The following is a 20,480-nucleotide window of genomic DNA, read 5'->3' as shown; positions in this document are numbered from 1 at the left end:
ATTTTTTAGCATACGTAAGTATACATTTTTTAGCATGCATACATTTTCTGCTTCTCTTTGCCCAGTTAAGTTTTAAATATCTTAAATTAAGGAGTTAGAGTAGGCACAAATGGACCACAGGTGATGGGAAAGAGGGACAGACAAAATTACTTCTTTTCATTCCTGATAAGTTATTCTTTTTGGCTTGCTTATTCTGTTTTGTCTTCCCTTACAATTTTTTTTTAAAAATGCAAGTACTAAATATAAGGGAACACAGCTGCCATAGGGAATAAGGTAGTCTTTCAAGTATCATAGTCCTATAATGGGAATGCAAAGTCACAAGGATTCACAACCATGAAACGGTTAACACTTATGCATTTATACTAAGGAGGGCCAATTCTGGCCAAGTTTTCAGGAGCGCAGGGGAGACACTTAATCACTGGGTTAGCTGCGGAATTAAATATCAAGCTCTTCTCTGGCTAACAGCAAGTGGTATAGATCAGTCTCAGAGGAAGGCTTAGCCACATTGTGGACTACTGTGGAATGAGCATTGATCTAGTCTGGTCTTTGTGTTGAAGTGAGATGTTGTGCGGGAGCTGTTGTATTGTCCTTTTACGTTTAGATTTAGCAAGCTAAGGAATGCCTCTCCTCCTTTTTCTACATCCTTTGGGTGCTGCCACAGACCTGAATGACTCGTTCCATTGAATATGTAATCTTAGAGATGCTAAGGACGACCATTTTTCCACCACATGTTGCCTTCATAATTTGTCTGAAACTTTCCTCTTCTGCCATGTAATTTATCTAGGTCCTAGGGAGTTTGCTGTCACCTCTTAGTTCTTCAGCATTACTGTTAAGCATACTGAATGCATAAGTTTCAGTGTTCTCCTTCCCTCTTCTTCAGTGTAGTTTATTGGGCCTCAAATGAAGGAAGCATTATACTTGAAACATTATTTATACTTGAAACATTATTTAAGTTGATACGCTTTAACCCATCTATGAAGACAGATGTGGGCTGATGTGCCATCCCTGGTAACAGATGTACTCTAGATTGGGTCTTAGATGACATTTCCATCAAGTTAGTAGCAGGCCAGACTGCTTTACCACTTACTGTCGTCTTGAGTTTAGACAACCCATAGTTTTACATTCTTCAGCGCTTTGAGAAATCTGATCCAAAGTTGCACACCCATTCTGTCTGAAAAGATGTGCAGATCTCTTCACCCCCCGTGATCTTGTGTAACCACGAAGCTGACTTTTTCTCCAGTAGACCTGATTAACTTGTTCCATTCTTTTCTTTCTGCCCCTATGCCTAATCCCTGAGTATCCCTTTATGTTTTTCTGCCCTGCTGGATGTTTGCAGCTCCTCCCAGTTGAGCATCATCCACCACTTTCATTAGTAAGCTATTTCTTCAGGCTCATTAATGAAGATGTTAAATGAAAGCAGACCTCACATGGATTCCTACAGCACCTCACTTACACACCTGCTTACAACTTTGCTCTTACATGCCCCTTGTCATTATCCCTTGTTTATGGTTCTTCAGGCAATTTCCAATCTGTGACAGTGCTCCTAACCCAAGACAGATTGAATTAAATTTGCTAGCAGGAGTTCATGAAGCACTGTATTAAACATTGCATCCTCTGAATTCCCTTCAACCATGAATTTTAAAAACAGTCTAAAAATAGCATCATAGGCCATGCATTGAACATACTGAACCCTCACAAGTTATAGAGTTGAGGTTTGAGAATAGATGATAAATATTGTTAGCATGATGAATCTGGAAGACTGCCCTGGCTCAGGTCTCATATCTCCAGAATTGACATTGCTTGTGTTATAATGTCAGGCCTGAGCTACCTGATTTGGATGTTTCATCTGGTTTATAAGCCACACTGGTTTTCCCCTTTGAATTAATAATTTAATTGCTGCTATAAGCAGTAAGTTAAATATGTGCTTAGCACTTACCCTTGCTCCAAAAGTGGCTTCCAAACTCAGTACTACAGTGCAGGGTGAGAATTGTACCAGTGAGGTTCCATTCCGATCTTGTTTGGGAAAAATCACACTTTGGTACTAATCTTTGACTGGTGATCAATTGATTCATCATTACTGTTTATTTATTTTCTATATTTCCTACAATCTGCTGACTCTCCAAGGGTATGACTTTGAAGGATTCCCAAGGGGTCAATATATGAAACAAGTAAGCCTAAGGGGAGAGAAGAGCTAGTTGGTATTCCTGTGACTATTTCCTAGATGGCGCATGCCAAAATGGAAGTGGTGAGGAATCTATTACTGTGAATGATGATTCAAAATAAAATTGTGAAAGTAGTGATCGGAAAATGTGAGATAGCTTCCTATTGGAAGATCAGTTCTGTTGGCGTCAAAGCGTTTTGCAGGAGTGTGGTGGTGCAACAAATTTTTTTGACAGACGAGTGTCACAACAAATCATTTTAACTTTCTAGTTTCATTTCACTAATGTCAAAATGTTTAACTTCAATGAGGCAAAAAGGTTTCATTTTGACTGTACCATTACATTTAATTTTGTTTAGATTGGCACGTTAATTTTGATACCATATATTTATACCTAATGTTGCAAATTGTTACAAAGCAGCGCGAAAGAACCCCCCTTTCCATGCTTTTGAAAGAAAGACTTCAAACATTTGCAGTTTTAATTAGCAACAGTGACATTCTCTCACTGGGGCAAGTGTCCTACCCCAAATATTTCTACCAGCGCTGCTTTCCTCTGAGCTTCATATACTTTTGGACTTCTGTGTGCCTTGTCACATATAATTAGCTACTGTTGAGTGAATTGATCTGTTAATTTCCATCTCACACTCAGATGCATTTAATCCATTAGCTGATGATTTGCAGAGATTTTTCTCCTGAACATTTCCTCACCTGTGTTTTTTCAATAGTTAAATTGATTGGGTCACCATTACTCACTGCTTGTCCAAGCCCTGTTTTCTTTGTTTGCCTCCTTCCAGACCATGTGGTATATTAACAAGCAGTTGGCGCCTCAGTCATTTAAATGTCACCATGAATGTCACCTCTTTTCATTTATTTATTAATTGGCATACCTACTATTGAACGGTCTTTCCAAATAAAAGTCGTTCTTCCTTTCTGTAGCCTCCAGCATGATCCCATCACTGCATCACAATACTTTTATCTGTTCCTTGGCTAGACACAGATAAAGGGAAGCCACCTTTGAGGTGTCCTGGGCTCCTCAGCGGTTCCAGGAGAGCAAGTCGGTCATGGTTCTTTTTAAATGGCTTTTTGAGGAAGGGAGTTTTTCTAGCTAATACTGTTTCCTCTGCAAGGTATCATGTCTACAAATCAGATTTTCTAAAAATAGGCCTAGAATACAGGACTGTTTTTTGCAAAAGCACAACCCTGGTCAAACTGCAAGGCGGTGAGTCTGAAATTCTGGGCTGTTGCTTTTGTATTGTGACAGTAACCAAAAGGCTTGAGTGAGACTCAGGCTACTGGTGTGTATGTGCATACACACACACAGAGCTGGGTCAGTCCTTGGTCAAAAGACTTGGAAAGAGAACAGGCAGGAGAGGGAGGAAAAAGGAGGGGAAAGAGGGGTGGAACAAGTGGCTCAGAGACACATGATGCTCATGGCAGAGTAAGAAGCTAGCTTTCCCCACCCCCAACCCAGTGTCCCACCAATGGACCTCAGAGCCACCTGCCTCAGCTGTGGTCCCCTCTGTTCCTTTAGGGAAGTGACATCGCCTCTAAGGTGCTTCATGTTCCTTTCCTGTGACATTGGGATCATGACACTTCTCATGAACTTCTAATGTGTGACAGAGGATCCCACATTCCCTAAGACAGACACTCTCTGGGCACGGTTCTGAGGTCAGTGCTTCCTCAGCCTGGTGGGAAATCATTAACAGGTGTACCTTCCATATACACGTACCTCGTCAGCTGGACAGAGAGGCTCTCTGAAGTGAAATTTTCCTGCTTTCTTCCCAACTTGGCCATACCCAAAGCCCTGCTTAGCTAGAAAGTGACACAGCCTGCTTACAGCCGTGAACACTGCCACTGGGGCCAATGCCCAGGTGCCAAGAGATAGTGGTGTAGGTGCTGTTATACCCACTCTGGCATCCTGTCGTTCAGCGATTTACATGTGTGTCCCAAGGCCTTTCTTTTGTGGGAGGGAGCTAGTGCTAAGCACTGCGAAGAGTCAGTGGGGTGCCTTCAGGAGCAACGATGTGGTTAGAAGTGACTTGGGTGACTTGAGAAATGTTTTGAGTACCTTCACATCCTTCTTAAATGGTGGGGCTGTGAACTGCACACAGCACTCGAGTTGGGGCCTCACCAACGCTAAATACAGTGGGATAATCACCTCTTTTGACTGGCTGGTTATACTGTGTTTGATGCAACCCAGGATGGGATTTGTGGTGATGTCATGGGGAAGATGTGCTATTTCCCTGGAGGGAGTGTGATGGATGTGGATGGGTGTCCAGGCCTCTCAGAGCTGTGCTGCAGGCTGCCTGCAGGCTCAGCTGAGCACTAGGCTACCTTCTCACTCCTAGTTCCTTTACTGAGTCGTCTTCCCCCTTCAGTCTGTGACTCCCAGGAAGTCCGTGGACTTCAGGAAAACCAAACCTCTTGTCAGGAGAGTTACATTCAGTATACGGTCCTGTGCCGTCCCAGGGAAATTGCAAGGTGCCCTCAGAATGAGAAAGGTTGGAAGCCGCTAGTTCAGATCACTCAAACTAAGTTACACAAACCCAAAGATCGCTACTCCTGGAAGGGAAATGTCCACTTCACTCAAATGAGGGACATACCAGTAATTTCCCAGTAGGCCAAGCACAGCTTCCACTGTGCAAACGGTGAAGGAGATTAAAGCTGCCCTCAACTTTAATACAGTGCCACAGCCCGAGGGCACTACAGCTGATCTGATTTGGGGACCAGTCAGATCAGAATGGAGCTTGGCTCAGTGAGATCCCTGTTCTCATTTGATATCAAATTGAAGGCAGCCAACAGAGCTACACTGCACAGCTCAGGGGACCCCAGTCAGGACAGCTTTGTCCTGGCTGTTTGGCAGCTCACAAACCACAAGCCAAACGAGAGCTCCCGAAGATGCCGGGAGTTTCAGGAGCAAATGGCAGTATGTGTATACGTGCATATATGAGTGTGTATCTATACGTATATACACACTTCAAGAATGTATATATTTTATATGTATATAGACACAGAGGTATGCGCATTCGATAGTTTTATGCCATACGTGTTATTTCTCTGCGTGGAGTTGTCAAATACTGTGCATGTGCACACACACTTCTACCCATACACTTCAAATACCCTGGGCAATTGTAAGTCTTCAGAGTTTCACTCAAGCTGAAAAAAGTAGCTTCTCCACTTGTGTAGCTGAGTCAGAATTTCTCCCTATTCAAAGGAAATACCTCTGGTACTTCTGCCCGAGGGGGGAATCTGGGTTTTTTCCTTCCTCCTTACTTCCCTCCCCTCTGTCCAAGCCTGGGGCATCAGTGGAGCAGGCAGCAGCAGAGGCCGTGGGAGGAATGAATGTCAGAGCAGGCAGTGTCCTTCTCTTTCTTGGTGTGATGCTTGGCGGTTGGTTGAGATCAGGTCCAGGTCATTGCAAGGAAGGGTCAGTGGACACATCTCATCACATAAATGTAAACATCTTTAGATAGCTACAAATGAGGTTACAGGGGGTCTTGGGTTGCTTTGGAAATCAACCTCTGCAACTCCTAGGCTCCGTGGCTGATAGGAGAGAGGTTCTGGCAGGAGCTAACCATCTTCCATGAGCACAGGTGTTGCAGAAGTTTCTGTGCGGGGAATGATGAGCTGGGGGAAAGAAGGAAAGGGAGTGAAGAGGTAGATGCATTTCTCAAGCAGCTGGGGTCGATCCTGTTCAGTTATGGGGGTTTGAATAGTATGGGGAGAGAAAGTATGTACTTACCCCTTGTCTGGGTGGCTCTGGGCTCTGCGTTCTGCTGCAGGTGAGGTGAAGGCAGGAGCAGGTGAGGGCATCGTACCCTTAGTTTTCCCACTCCTCAGTCACATCCAACAGACTTCACTGGAGTTCTGGGGGATGGCAGGAGCCTGTGAACTCCTCTTGTAAGAAATGCACAGGATCCTTTACCGAGTTAGTGACAATCTCCTCAGCTCTGCAGGAAAGCACCTTAGCACAGTGCTTCCCTGGTACAGCATCTCAGTGCCCTGCTTCCAACTTCAAAGTCAGCAGAATGCTTTACCTCCCTCACAGCTTTCCATCGTAGCATCCCTGTGCGCCAGAGATGTGGTTTCCATCTCTGCTTTCCTTCATGTTCCCTCAGCCCTGCGATGCTGACCATGCTCAGTGCCCTTTGCCTCCTCGCACACCAGGGGTATTTGGCTACTTCCTCTCAAAATCTTCCCTTGACACCTCAAGGGATGGCCCGAGGCACACAACACTACACAAAGGCATGCATCTGCCCTGTTCCCCTCGGACCCCGGCAAGCCTCTCCCCTGCATTTCTTCTGCTTGAACCAGGTCTCTGTCTCTGTCAGTCTCTTCACGTTCTGGAGCTCAACTGGGTGGATGGCTTGAATCCAAAACAAGCTTTCCTGCCCAGCATGATGGGGAAGCACCTCTCCTTCTCTGTTGTCACTGTTTCCCTCCAGAGGTAACTAATAAATTGCTCTGAGTCTTTAAATGGGCTGTTATTTCTTCCTTCCATCAGCACTCTCTCACTCTTGACTCACAGTGTAACTTCAGCTTCAATGAATTTATTGGCATGACAAGGTACACAGGTGATGCCAAAGTTGACAACTTAATTCATCAAGTGCTACTGTCTTTCTCTCATCTACACTCTTCTGTCGCTCCTTTCTTCTTGCCCCCTCCTCAGCTCTCCTTTCTTTCTGTCTGTGTGTCTCTCCCTCTCTCTCTCTTTCTCGCTCTAATAGTTTCCCCAGGTGATAGTTAGCTATCTCACACTCAAGACAGTCTGTCTCTCTTGACAAACAGAGCCGTCAATCAGAGGACCCACCAGAGAGGGAAAGGAATTGGTCTTTACAGCATGTTGGCTATTTTCTTGCCTTTGCAGCATGCATGGGGACGGGGGTTGAGGGCAGCAGTCTTCAAACTGACTTACAGAAGCCATGTTTCCTTTAAGGTTGATCTGGGACTCCAGAAGAGCGAGCTGTTGTGTCACAGGGACAGAGGAAAGGAGAAAAGCCCATCAACCCCAAATGTATATAGGCAGGTAGAAATATGATTTAAGAAGAAATCCAACATCTTGACAAAATCCCCCCAGAGGATAAAGTCTCTGTTAAACAGAGTAGCAAATGATCTCTCCTTCTCGCCCCCCCAATCCCATAATCCTTTGTTGGCATGGCAATTGCCAAAGTATATAAAGAAAGAGACAGATCCCTCAGGTATCTGTCAGCACTAGATACAATCTACCCAGGACAGTGTGTGTGTGGCATTTAATCCTCCATACATCAAGCGTATGCCCAGGATATAGTGTCACGCTGTGTTTGCGCTGCATCCCTTGTGCCTATTTGTCATGAGTGTCTGTGCCTGATCCAGTGGCAGGTTGATCCATAGTGTGATGCCATCTCGGTTATATCTCTGCTTTTCCTCGGGCTTTGGCAGAGTTTTCATCATTGCATTCTGATGCAAAGTTTCTTTTTTTTTTTTTTCACTCTTTATACTTTAAGGAAATAATTTTCACAGGCTCCAGTATATCACGACCATCAGAAAGGAAAGTGTATGAGTGTATCCCTATCATCCATCAGAATCCCTAACTATATTGATTACACTTCAGTTCCTTTTCAGTTTGCACAATGTTTTATGGGTCTTGCTTTTTCCTTTGGGTTGGTGAACTGCAGGGCTGATTTTCTCCTCCTTTGCATTCCCTTTCGTGTAAAAGAGTGTTTTATCTTTACTTCATAACAGCAGCGAAGAATCAGGCCTGTTTTGTCTGCCTGTGGATGGGTTTGCCTTGGATTTGCCCTTTTTGCTGTGCCAAGGAATTTTGCAGCACGATAATTCCTCATAAGGAACTCCCTTTAACAGTCTGGGGCTTTGCAGATATTCCTCCTCTGCTCCTCCTACTCGTCTGTTGGAGCTGTAGATGGTAAGGCATCGTACCTCTCGTGACACCAATTGGGTACCCATCACTGGGGATGCCATACATCTGGCACACAGTAGTTCCCTAAGAGTGAGAAGGGGAACTGAGCCTTAGAAAGGTGGAGTGACTTACTCAAGGTTATAACATACGTGTAGAACAATCACTGAACCTGGAGTAACAGACCTACTGAGTCCTTCACAAAGCCATTCCTCCCTTCATTTTTTGGTAGCGTTGCTTACCTTGATAACTGTGATATTACAGGTACTCAGAGGTGGATGCGCTATTACAGCAGAGATACATGGCTTATGTTTTATATTGGACTTGGGTTTTGATCCCCTGCTGCGTTGGAGGTATTTGCAGTTTTCAGTTGCGTTCTTTGTTGATCAGCAGGGGAGATCACCTCATTCCTGCTCTCCAGCCAGTAGCACTGGATTTCTGGGTTGGGGAGTATTTGCTTGCAGAACCTTAGCTGAAAATTGTCTGTAAAGCTGTTGTGCCACTCAACGTAAAGGTGCTGGTGACCTTTTCCGGATGTAACCTCATTCTCCTGAAAGAACAACGCCTATCTATTTCTTCTCAGTTTGATACTCGGTATTCTGAAACTTCTTACGAAATTTTGCTGCTTCTTTCTCATAGGCACCCACATTTATAGCTAACCCTGGGTATCTGACAGCCAGCCTCCTCCTGGCCTTTCAGGAAAATTTGGGTGGCTAATCCTGATCAGCCGTGGTGGATATTGAGTAGCCAAGGCTTTTGTCCCGTGCATTTCTCTGCAATCCCAGCATATAATGTGCTAATTACCTCCGTTTGCTAACACCGAGAGACCAGCAAAAAATTTCTGTCAGTTTTGAAGAGGGCAAACTTGAACCCCACTGGGGAACAAGGAACAGACCACTGTCTGTCCCTTGTTTTTATGTGTCTTGATAAAGCTGCAGGCTACAAGGAATAAGGCTCATGCCTGGCAGACTGGGAGAGATTCTCCTTTAATTGAAATGGCATCAGTAATGTGTTTACAGAGCAAAGCTCTTGGAATCTATCCCTTCCTTCCCTTGTGGTTGTCTGCATGTATACAGCGCATCTTTACCACACGGCAGAGCTGGGAAAAGGAAACAGTGGGAAACTTCCAAGACGTCAAGGTGCTGCTGCACATGGCTGAATCAAAACAGAGCACTCACTTTTGGCAGGGAACTTGGACAGCAGAAACTTTCCTCCCCAAGAAACCTTTGCTCTCGGTTGGTTTGTGGGAAGGAGATCACCACAACCACATCTCAGCTCTAGCCAGCTGCTTACTTTTTTTCGAAGATGCTTTTACTTCAGGAGTACTGCATGTGTTTTTTCCTCTTTTCTGCTGGATCCATTTCTGCTGGAAATGGATGAGCATTTCTGACAGAAGGGATTCTTTGCCTTGAACTCTTTGGCTTTTCCTTCTCAGATGGCTGATGATAACACCCTGGCCTTTAGAAAATACGCTGCTGCAGCTATCACCAAGCTCAACAATAGCTAACAATTGAAGGTCTCACAGCTGGCATTTCATAACTGTGTGTGCTGGAGAAGGCCACCGTCTGTGGATCCAGCAATAGTGACAATGCAGGAATGTGCTGAGCAACCCAAGCTGAAAAAATGTGGAGTTGCACTTTTAGCCTTTTTCTCGCTCAAAATTTGAGGTTTTTTGGAGGTGGAGATTTGTTTCAGGTTCATTTTTGCTTGAAATGTTTTTTGTGGGGCTTTTGGCGTCAGAAGAGGCAGCTGCTCTGCACTAAGACACTAGCCTTCTGATTTCTGATCTGACTACTCGGTGAAGCAGCTATGGTGGTTTGTGTTATAGATTGTCCATCACTTGCTGGATTGGACAAAGTGAATCCTCTTGCTGGGGAAACAGCAGTGTTTTCTTACCAGACAGCTGTCCTAGGCCGTAAGTTGGAGAGTTATAGATCGAGGACAGTGTACAGTACTTTACACTCTTCTCCAAATCTGTGCACTTAACACAAGAGTGAATTTTATCCAAAGCATGTAAAGGTCCGAATATGGGATTGTTAGCTTTGTTCTATATACTTTTGACTGGAAGCAAACCCAGCATTTCCAAAACGCTACGCTAGCTTTCTGCTCCCGTAGAAGCCTGAAAGCGATCTTGAAAGGTGGTTACAGCAAGCTGTCCCGCTCCATTTTGCTCGTTTCAATGCGTAAGGAAGGAAAGCCCGCTAGTAAAAGATGTTTTACATGTACCACATGCATTTGATTTGGGTGAGAGGTTTGTCACTGAGAAGCTGTCTGTCTCAGCTGAAACTGAGCCGGATCCTTGGGTATGTGGTATGCACAAGACACTTAGAGCGTTGTATTCACTGCCCTGTGGCTTATCGCAGAGGCTGTGGGATAAACCATGGGCAGCCAAAGGAATCTGAGAACAGGGTTTGGAGAGAGCTGCATTTTCTTTTCAGCCTACGTGTGGATGTCCATCAAGTGGTTCGTGAAGGCTGTTCTGTTGGTTGTGCCGTCTGTCCCTAATAAGCTGAATATAAGCAACAGCTTAATATCAGAAAACAAGCAAACAAACAAAAACTTTGGCTCTGTTTCTCCTGCATGTAAAGCTATAATGGACACCCTTGTCTTCATCCAGAGTGCGGTGTTAGCTGAAATGAACTTCCTCCCCTGCTTGCCTAATCAGAAAAATCCCAGTCATCTTCCTAATGCCTCGAAACCCTCTCTGAACCTGTACCTCTTGCCCTGGAATGACACAGGCTTTTCTCTGTGCTTTCTTCTCATACCTGGCCTTTGCTACTTAGTCTGCTTCCCAAAGAAAGAGTTAACAGGCAGGAGCCAAGGACTGCTGGGACTGAGTTAAAAAGACATAATCTGTATTTCTTGTATATATTCCAATAAAGCATCCCTGTTCTGGCTGCAACACTTCCTTGAAGTCATCACCCATTCTTGCTGTATAAGAATTTGTCCAAAGGCCATTAACATCAAAGGAGGAGCTCCCTGGGCTCAGAATCAAGCCCTAGAAAGGCTGCATATTAGGACTCAGCTGCATACCATGTACATCCTACATGCTTAAGGTTTCTGTGAAAAAGTTTTCCTTAACAAAATTCTCAGAGATGTCTTTGGAGGACCTGGACACTAAGGACAACTTTTCTCACAGAATTTCTCTTTCAAAATGGCTGATTATATCTGCAGAAGAAAAGATTTTGTATTGTTTCAGTCCCATAAGTACATACTTGCCAAACTTAAAAACTGGTCTGAGGGAATATATAAACACACTTGAAACAAAGACCAAAGCTGTGTACATCTGTAGTCCTGAAAGTGTTTGGGATTAGGCGGCATTCCAAGGGTTAATCCCTGGGGATTAGCATGGCAAACACTTGTGTTGTTGTTTACACATGTCCTGTGAACAAGGCTGTGTTTTCACAGCAGGCCTCTCTAGCAGGGTTAGCCATAAAGCCTTGCAGTCAGTTTTACAAGCGAAAAGAACCAGAGCAAGAGGAATGGCAAATGCACAGAACTGTCCTTTAAAGAGATGAACTGCAGATAAGTGGATCAGTGCAGTCCTGGCATAAATTTGATATGTTAATAGCAAAGAAAAAGAAGTTTTGTAGCAAAGAACGAATGCTTCATATCCACAGGTCCAAATCTGGTGATAAGGGGATATCAGGCGTATCCCTGGCTTGTGCTTTGTGCTTTCATTTACATGCTAAGCGTGCATCTGAGAACCTGCTTTCCTGGCCTGCATCAGGATCCACAAATGCAGGTTTGTGACCTTGTGCATGGCCAGCGGGACACCAAAAAGCCAGGTGTGGGTGAAATGCTATCAGCATCAGGGCAAGGCTGGGGCTCGGGCCTGGAGCTGGGACTGCTTTAGGGTGGAAGGCTGGGGTCTGGGTTTAAAGCTGAGATGCTGGGCTACGAGCAGGAGCGAAACGGCTTTTATACTTGTCCCACAATGTCACATCAGTGCACTGAATAACAGGGTTAGCTTGAGACTTACGCTAAGCTTTTTTTTCCCTCTCTGTTTCTCTCTCAGTTGGGAAGTGAAATAATTTCTCTCCTGAAAATTTCACGGAGACAAGTTTTAAAAAAAAATAAAATCGGTGGGAATGAGCGTAAGCAACAGAGCCCAGTTCTGTGCTGACTTTTCCAACAGCTCATGGATGGGACAGTCTAACAGGATTGCACTCCATCCTGCTCTCTGCTAAGAAACAATGTACTGGAAGTGTTTGCCATGTGATTTTATGCAGGGAAATAGTCCAGGCGCTTAACTGTATATTGGATGAGGCAGAGCCTTCCTTTGGAGAAAATGATTTGGCTTGTCAGCTCTTACTCTCTTTCAAATGCAGCTAGCTCTGACACGCTACCCATCTCAGCAAACTGGGAGGGCTTTCCACATGGCTTTGATTTACAGCATCCTGCCTGCTTCTCTGCTCCCAGTCAGTGCAATATGCACGGTCCCCATCTGGATTTGAATCATTTCCTGCGTAGCGTCTCAGTGGGTGAGGCTCAGCTGCACCATGGGGGAAGCTCACCAAGACCCAAGCTAGCAGCCCCTGTGCCTCCTTTGGCCTGGCCTCTCCTGGCACCAGCAGCAATGCTCGCTTGGGTGGAGATCTGCCACACCGGGGCAGAGCGGTGTGAGGGCACACATGGGTTGGGAAACACAGATCTCTTCAGTGGTTTCAATGCTCTGGCTGGGAAAGACCCTTCCCTAAAGGCCACCAGGGACGGACGTGGCAAAACATCACCTTTCCAACAATAGAAACAAACACTTTTTACACCTTGTAAAAGCACTGTAATGTACTTCAAGAGGTTTTTGGTTCCCAGGGGATTGAAAAACAAAACCAAGCCTTCAACATTTGCCTCTACTTCACCAGAAGCTTTAACACCAAGTGAGGCGCTGGCAGGGTAAAACAAGCCTAGCAGAGAGGAAGGTCAGAAAGATGTTTCAGTCTACTCTCTTTAGTGAAGTTCAACAACTTCACCCTCTGCCCTCCCACCCTGTTGACAGCTTCGTCTCCATCCAGTTGAGGCTGCGGCATGAATCAGACCGTAAAAAACACATCTTGGGTCTCATGTCGCATTTTGTCTGCAAAGTGCTTCAGAAACATTAGTATGCTGCATCCCAAAGGGTGTCTGGATTTTACTTTCCAGCCCTCAGCTTGCTCCCTTTGCGGACCTTAGCAGCAACAAGCTGTTTCTTGTTAGGCTGTAAAGACCTGTGATTAGCCTGCTGCACACATAAGAGGGAAATTAAACCATTTAGTTGTGTTTAGCAGCTCAGCCCCTTCTTCAGGCCCTCTCTCCCCACCAAACACTTTAACTAAACAGTGACTAATGAGGCCAATTTGCTGTCAATTAATTGCCCCAGGAAAGGACCCCTAATTGTGGTGAGCAGAGGTGGCAGCTCTAAAGGGCCATGTGATGGTCAGCATCCCCCCTACCTCTGCCTTGGGGCTTATTAGCTTCTTTGTGTTTGTTGCAAAGTGCTGTTAATTGGGAGCTGGGGACAAGGAAATGAGAACTCTCGAGGCTAATTGATAGGCACCTGCAGAGGGCTTTAGTGGCTGCAAAGTTCCTTTGACTTTGGAGAGAAGTCCTGATGTTTTCTTTTTGCCCTGAAAGCCAGGGGCTCCTGGGCATTAGTGGTTAGGAGTCTTAATTTCCTCCAACAGGTGGGGGTCCTACTTGCCAGTACAGATGAAGGTAAATAGGCTGGAGGAAGCAACTGACTAATGAGCATATATGGAAGGGGTTGTAGTGACTTTCTCCATTTGTATCCAAGGTGTCCTTCTTGCGACAAGCAGTTAGAGCACTTAAATGGAGCTTATGGGCTTTCTTATTTTCAATACTGTTTGCTTCTGCGCCTTGGAGAGATTGAATGGCTCTTGCTGTATCTTAGGTCTGTAGAGTGGGAATAAGATCTCTATATTTCTTTTTTAAATGTATTTTGTAACTTATTGACAAAATACCTGACTGTTAAGCAGTCTTGTTATTTCAGATTGAGGAGTATCTGCCCCGCAGCATAAGACTGCATCTAAGGGTCTTATGCAAAGATCTGTTTGCCCAAAGGGAGCAGTCACACCATCTGACTGTGAACTTCGTGTGAGTGTGTTTACAAGGCTCAGAGCTGTCTCCCAACTAGATCTCCATGTCCCTCTGTTCACGTTTTCCATCCTGCCATACCCATTTCAAATACCTAGTCCTGTGCTTCCTGCCAGGGTCTTGCAAACCCACCATCCTCCTGCACTGAGGTCTTATGTGAAGCATCATGAAAATGGAGTGCAACCGATGCAGGAAACAGAAATTGCTGCCCCATGCCTATAAGTACCACTTATGCTAAGCAGTGGTTCCCATTCATGCCACTTGGCGCCTGTGTTGTGTCTGGACGCCTTTATCAAAAGGCAGGTATTGGAATCATTTTGGAGCTGTGGCATGACTTCCAGTGTAAGCTAAGTTAGGAAAAGACCTCTAGAAGCGTTGCTAGTTATATCCTTCAGCAAGGGTGGCCTTAATGCTTTCTTGTTCCATCTCCCATTGCAATCCTGGGAAGGTACTCCGGATCTGGCCTCTTTGATGTGAACTCACATCTCTTAACCACTGGGCTGACTCATTTACTAGGAGAGTAGTGGTGTAGCCGCCCTCCTCGCCTACTTCCATAGCCTTGAATGATAAAGCTGATCCAGCCCACCCGCATGATCCCAGGTGCTATCTCAGGAGGAGTTTTGAGCTCTGATGGGTTTGGGTCATAGACAGCAAGGATAACAGCAGTAGACGTTTGCATGTTCTCTTGTTTGTGGTTTCCTTGCTGCCTCCCATATGCGGCCCCTGGTTTGTAATAACTGCAATAGCGGGTGTTTTTGAGACATGGTAATGTTTTGTAGAAACAAATCACTTGCTTTCATCTCGAGAGCAACAGTGATTGCGCTGGGGGAGTGTGCTCTATTTTTCATGTCTCAGTCTTTCTTATTATTTAAATTAATGTGAGTTGCAGTTGTCACTAAAGTGAAGGATTGATGGCAATTAAATAGAACAGGCTTGGTGCGAGCAGGTTCTGCGCAGGCCTGTGCTACCTAGCTCTGTCACTGCGCCTTGCCTGGGACTTGGATTCCCGCACCAGCTCTGCCCTTGCACCCCTCCTGCCCCACAGCTCCCCCAGCTCTCCCACTCCAGAGCATCCTACAGCGTCTCTGCCCTTGCCCCACTCCTGCCTTGCAGGCCCCCTCTCTCTTCCAATGCGAGCTTCTCAAGAAGAATGGCTACTGGTTACTTTGGGGTTTGTTATTTACTGTCAGTGACATGTGAGATGAGATGCTGAGCTGGCATCAGGCTTGTCCTGTAAATGTGAAATGTAGAAGAAACAAATATGTGAATTTCAAGCCATTCTTCTCAGAGCTCATTTCCAGCCCTCCAGAATCTGTCCCTGGTATGGGTAGGGTACCCTGCATCTGTGGAGATGGAGCAGTGGGGTACTACACTTTATTTCACATCGGCACCTGCTCCCCACACCATTCAGGGGGATCCTAAGCACAGGGTAATGGAAACCCCATATTACATTTATGCTGAAAAGGAATAAAAATCTGGCAATTTTATCCTCTTCAGCAGTACCAGAGAGCCTGGCAGCGCTATCCCATGGTCCCTGCAGCCATAAGGGTCCGGCAGCACCCTGGTCTCCTCTAAAGGGGAATATGAAAACACCTGAAAGCGCTGTTTAGCTTTAAAGCTTCCCCTGTTGTGGGTCTGCAGGCTGTGGTTTTGCCTGTGCTAATGGTTCAGAGAGGCCAGACACAAAAGGGTTTTCCAGTTGAGGGTCAACAAGAGATGGCTGGGCAAAAGGAGGCTGCAACACCCAGAAGATCCTGGTCCCAGGAGGTTTTATTCTCAACAGTCCTTCCAGCAGTTGGGGAACTGTGAAAACATAACATAACCCACACACGGGAAAAAATAATAAGGTCAAAGCTTCTCATTTTAAGATTGTCCTAAAAAGGTGTGTGCAAAGTAATGACAAGTGCCGAGGAGGCAATGCTAACTGTTGCTGGTGCTGACAGTTTTGGCATTTTAACACGCTGGCTTGACACCCTGAAAATTAAAAGTCTCTGACTTTTTATCTGAGTGAAATTACTGTCCACTAAGATCCAGTCATTTTTAATGCTAGCTGGCTTTGGATTCTAAGGAGATGAAACAAGCCAGGTTTAAAATTCACAGGGAAATTATTCCCTGCCCTATTCTCCCTCCTTTCAGCCTTCCTTTGCCCTCTGATGAAGGTGGCAGCTGATAGGAACCAGCCATTATACTCCTAACAGGATTTCAGCCTTGGATGCCCTTTTCTCCCTCATCTGAAAAAATGGTGAGCCAGATATGACCATCTGGACACATCTCTTGGGCGTTTGGTCTGCGTGGTCAGATCTGTTTGTATTTGCTGAGTTTACTTGATCCTCAGCGAACTAAAATGACTTGACTGCTTTGGAAAGTGTCAGGGTACACATGTCCTAACTGCAGCTCTGTTGCTGGTGCCCCATAGTGGCTTTCACTGCTCTCTCCTCGACTGTGTTGGCTGTCATCACACCATTCTTCTAGAACCTCGGGCTGGCCTCCATCTACTAGTCCTGCTTGGGCTTAGTCCTTCTTGGTTTGTTGCGTGGCTTTTTTCCCGATGCGAATGTTAATCCCTTGAGGTTAAGATGAAAACCCTGAAATGTGGTCTAGCCAATGGTTCTACTCCTGGGCTCTGCTTACCTATGTTTGCCAGCACACCAGAGAAGCTGCGCTGAAGTCGCTCCAAAGTCACCATCCTTGTGTCGCATGGCAGAGTGGCTAGGACACAATTCTCGCAAAAACAGCAGCCGCTGCTATTCTTTCCCAGACTAAGCCCCTCTGCCCTCTCCACTGCAGGTTGGTCTCAGATCTGAAATGCAGTATGTACTACAGGTAGCTCTGCTGCTACTGGACTGATGTGGCGCTCCGAGTTGGTTTGTTCCCTGTAGTAAGAGTAACAGTTTGGATTTCTGCACCAGAACTTGCAGGGCTCTCCCAGGCTGCAGCTCTGCTGGCTGGGGTCTGTCTGTCCTGAGCCATGAGACGGGGGACTTCCCTCATCCAGTGGGACAGAAAGAAGAAAGAGAAAGTGCTTCTGAGTCCTGCTGACTCAGTGCTGAGACAGATTTCAGCGTGATGCTGCAAGCCACCTCTCTGCTTTGGTGTGCCGTGAAACACCAAGCAACAAGCATTTCTTGGAGGATGCAGGCAGGGTATTTCATTTCCCAAATGGGGTATTTCCTTTCTGCTGCCCTCTATGCAGTTTTGGGATATGGGTTGTCAAAGGCATTTGCTTACTTTCCAAGACCACTGTGTGATTGTTTCTTTGTGCTGCCAGGCATTTGCCGTGCAGAACGGGTGTGTGATAAAGGGGGAGGAGGCACAACGTGGATCTGTAGTCAGTGAAACTCTCATGTACCCCTCGATATGGTGGGGTCAAATTCTTTGACGACATCAGCATTCTCCAATATTTTGTTTTTGTTTTGTTCTGTTGCCTCCTACATCTTCCTATGTGTGCAGACACACTGCCGATAGCTCGCAGCGAATCGCCGATGTAAAATGTAGCAGAGCTTGTGTTTGTCAGGGTATTTTGCTTTGAGAGGAAGGGGTTGATTTTCTGCTATGCTTTGCTTTATCCAGTGTTGTGCTGCTAGGGAGGTGTCCCTGCTCTGAAATTCCTTCTCTTCAGGAAAGGGAACCCTGGTGCAGTCAACGATTCCGCCAACGTGCCTTGCTTTGATTGCTTCAGCCATCAATTCTAGCTCTTGAGCAGCAAACCTGCTTGAAGGTCCCTTCTTCCTTCCTGGTGCCAGTTAGAGCAGGTTGCTGAGGGCCTCATCCAAGTGAGTTTTGCATATTACCAGGGATGGAGTTTCCACCACCTCTGTGGGGAACCTGTTCCTGTCTTAGACCTAAAAGAGGTCAAAAAAAGCTTTTTCCTGATTCTGAGTCAGAATTTTCCACATGCTGCAGCTCACGTTTGCCGCTTTTCATTGTTCACTGTGCGCCTCTCAGAAAAGACTGCCTCTTGTCTTCTCTGCACCTTCCCACTAGCTATTTGTAGACAGCAATAAGATCTCCCTTCTGCCTTCTCTTCTTTAGGCTCAACAGACCCAACTCTTAGGTTCTCCTTGTACGTCACGTGCTATAGCCCTCTGACCATCTTGGGAGCCCTTCAGTAGACTTGCCCCAGTATGTCAATGGCCTTTTTGTACTGGGGAGCCCAAAACTGATGTAGTGCTTCAGATGCTGTTTAACAAGCACTGTAGAAAGGGATATGTCACTTCCCTCCACTTATGGGGCTACACTCTTGCTAATACAACCCAGGATGCTTGGTCTTTGCTGCAATGGCATACTGCTAACTTGTGCTGAACCTCTTGGACCCCCACATCACCTGGACTGCTTTAGCCCAGCACTTTCACCCTTCCCGCAAATATCAGGTTGTTGAAGTCCCTCACTAGGGACTTCATTGTGAGGCTCTCCTATCTTGCTAAAGCAGGCTTTGTCCACTGCTCCTTCTTAATCAAATGCTTGTTAGCAGGCACTAACCAACAGGGGTGACACTGTGATATCCTCTCATCCTTAGACCTAAACTCCCAGTCACTTCACCACCCAGGGCTGGGTGTACTCCAGCCACTCCTTTGCAGAGAGAGCACCTCATTTCCTTGCCTTTCCAGCCTGTCTTTCGTGAAAAGCCTGTATCCATCCTGCACAGCACTGCCAGTACTGAGAGCTGTCGCACCACATCTCTGGCATCCCAATGGGTTTATAGCACTGCAAATCTGCATGAACATCTAATTCCTCCTGTTTTTTTCACCAGGATACTTGCACTGGTGCACAGGCATTTGAGATGGGCTCTCAACTGTTCTCCTTCCACAAGGGCAGTGCAAAAGCCTTCCCTGTTTTGTTTGGCCCCTATCTGCTTTCTCACTGCCCTCTGTGCTGTCACTTATCCCCAGATTATGGCAATCTTTCCCCCATGTGCCTGGTTTAAATCCCTCCTTGCCTAGGTGAGTGAGCCTGTCGGCAAAGGCATGTCTGCCTCGCTTTGTTTGACAGGTCCTGTTCCTGCTTGGGAGCCCCTTTTGCTCCAAGGGGGTCCCATGGTCATAGATGCTGAAGCATTGACCATGAGTTTGGGGCCTAGAGAGAGGGGCTAATGAGCTGTGGGTTGTAAACAATGTTCCTACAAATCCAGCAACACAGCTGGAAGTAGTGAGTTGCTCTCTTTAAGCTTCATTTCCTTTTCCCCACCTAGCTTGTAGGCAGCTTTGCCTCAAAAGGACCATCAGCTGCTCCTGCCAAGGAGGGGGAAGGGGTGGCTGCTGTCTGTTTACTCTGTGGTAAGCAAGCAGAAAATGATGTTGTTTCATTCCTTGCTACACACAAATTCGGAAGCTGAAAATATATTAAAAGAAAAATAAAATTTAGAAGATTCCTTTTTAGTAAAACTCCCTCACCACCTTCAGGGTGTGAAGCGTGGAAACAAGACATGGATGTAAGAGAGGAGAGACTGCAGTAGCCTGATCTGCCTGGAGGCTGGTACACCAGCATGCTCCACACCTGGAGGTACCTGTTCAGGTTCCAGCATGGTCACTCTGGTCCCATGACACAAACTTAGTTAGCCTGGAAGGTCTTTAAGGGTCCTGAATGCCCAAATCATGGCTGGTCTTGTGAATCTTTAAAGACCCTACCATGCTTTTGGTGCTGTGCCATGTGAGGTGTGGTCAGCCAGAAGCTACCTACTGCAGGCAGCCCATTGGGGATCCCTCTTGGCTGAAAGATGTTGCAGAAACCTTCCTGCTGTCTCCGTGGTGCCTTCCTTCAGCAAATTCCCATTAGCCACAGCGCGTGTCCCTGCTCCTCATCTTGTCATGGCAGGTGCAACAGAAATGAGCTTAACAGCTTTCTGGTTCAATTCCCGGTGAGCATTTGGTTATGTGAGCAGCAGTCATGGCTAGCAGCATGGGTTTTATGTGCCCGTGGAAGGTAGCATTAACTAATACAGCCTCTGAGTCAGTGCCTTGAGGTCTGGCACCCTGCAGGAGGCCGTAGAACTGGGACTGTTTGGACTGGGCCTGCATCTGGGACTGTTTGGAGTGTAAAAATGGGCTGGGATAGTGCTTGGAGCCTGCTGGCTCCTTGTGTGCAGCCTTGGGGCAGTCAGGCAAGTTCTTAGAGGTTATTTTATGAAGGCCCCCAAAGCTGTCCAACCAAAAAGCATCACAGTTGCAGCAAAGGCCATTTTTACTTGCAGATCCTTGAAACAGTAGTATATCCTGATATTATTTCAGAAACCCAGGTAGTATGAGGAGTGTGAGAGGAATGTGTGGCAGCCGCTGGTTAATAGGTAGGTAGGTTAATGAGTCAGACAGGCTGCCCTTCAGAAGTCAGGATAATGAGGTCCAA

General features: G+C 46.1%; 1 protein-coding gene across 2 annotated transcripts in view; it reads left to right on the top strand.

Annotated features, from left to right (window-relative positions):
• The window catches only part of LSAMP (limbic system associated membrane protein), a 317,583-nt gene that overhangs the window by 179,537 nt on the left and 117,566 nt on the right, over positions 1-20,480 (top strand). The window lies entirely within an intron of this gene.

This window comes from Rissa tridactyla, chromosome 1 (assembly GCF_028500815.1).
Source record: "Rissa tridactyla isolate bRisTri1 chromosome 1, bRisTri1.patW.cur.20221130, whole genome shotgun sequence".
In the NCBI taxonomy this organism is placed as follows: domain Eukaryota; kingdom Metazoa; phylum Chordata; class Aves; order Charadriiformes; family Laridae; genus Rissa; species Rissa tridactyla.
Note: the sequence above shows the minus strand (reverse complement) of the source record. Positions and strands in the feature narration are given on the sequence as shown.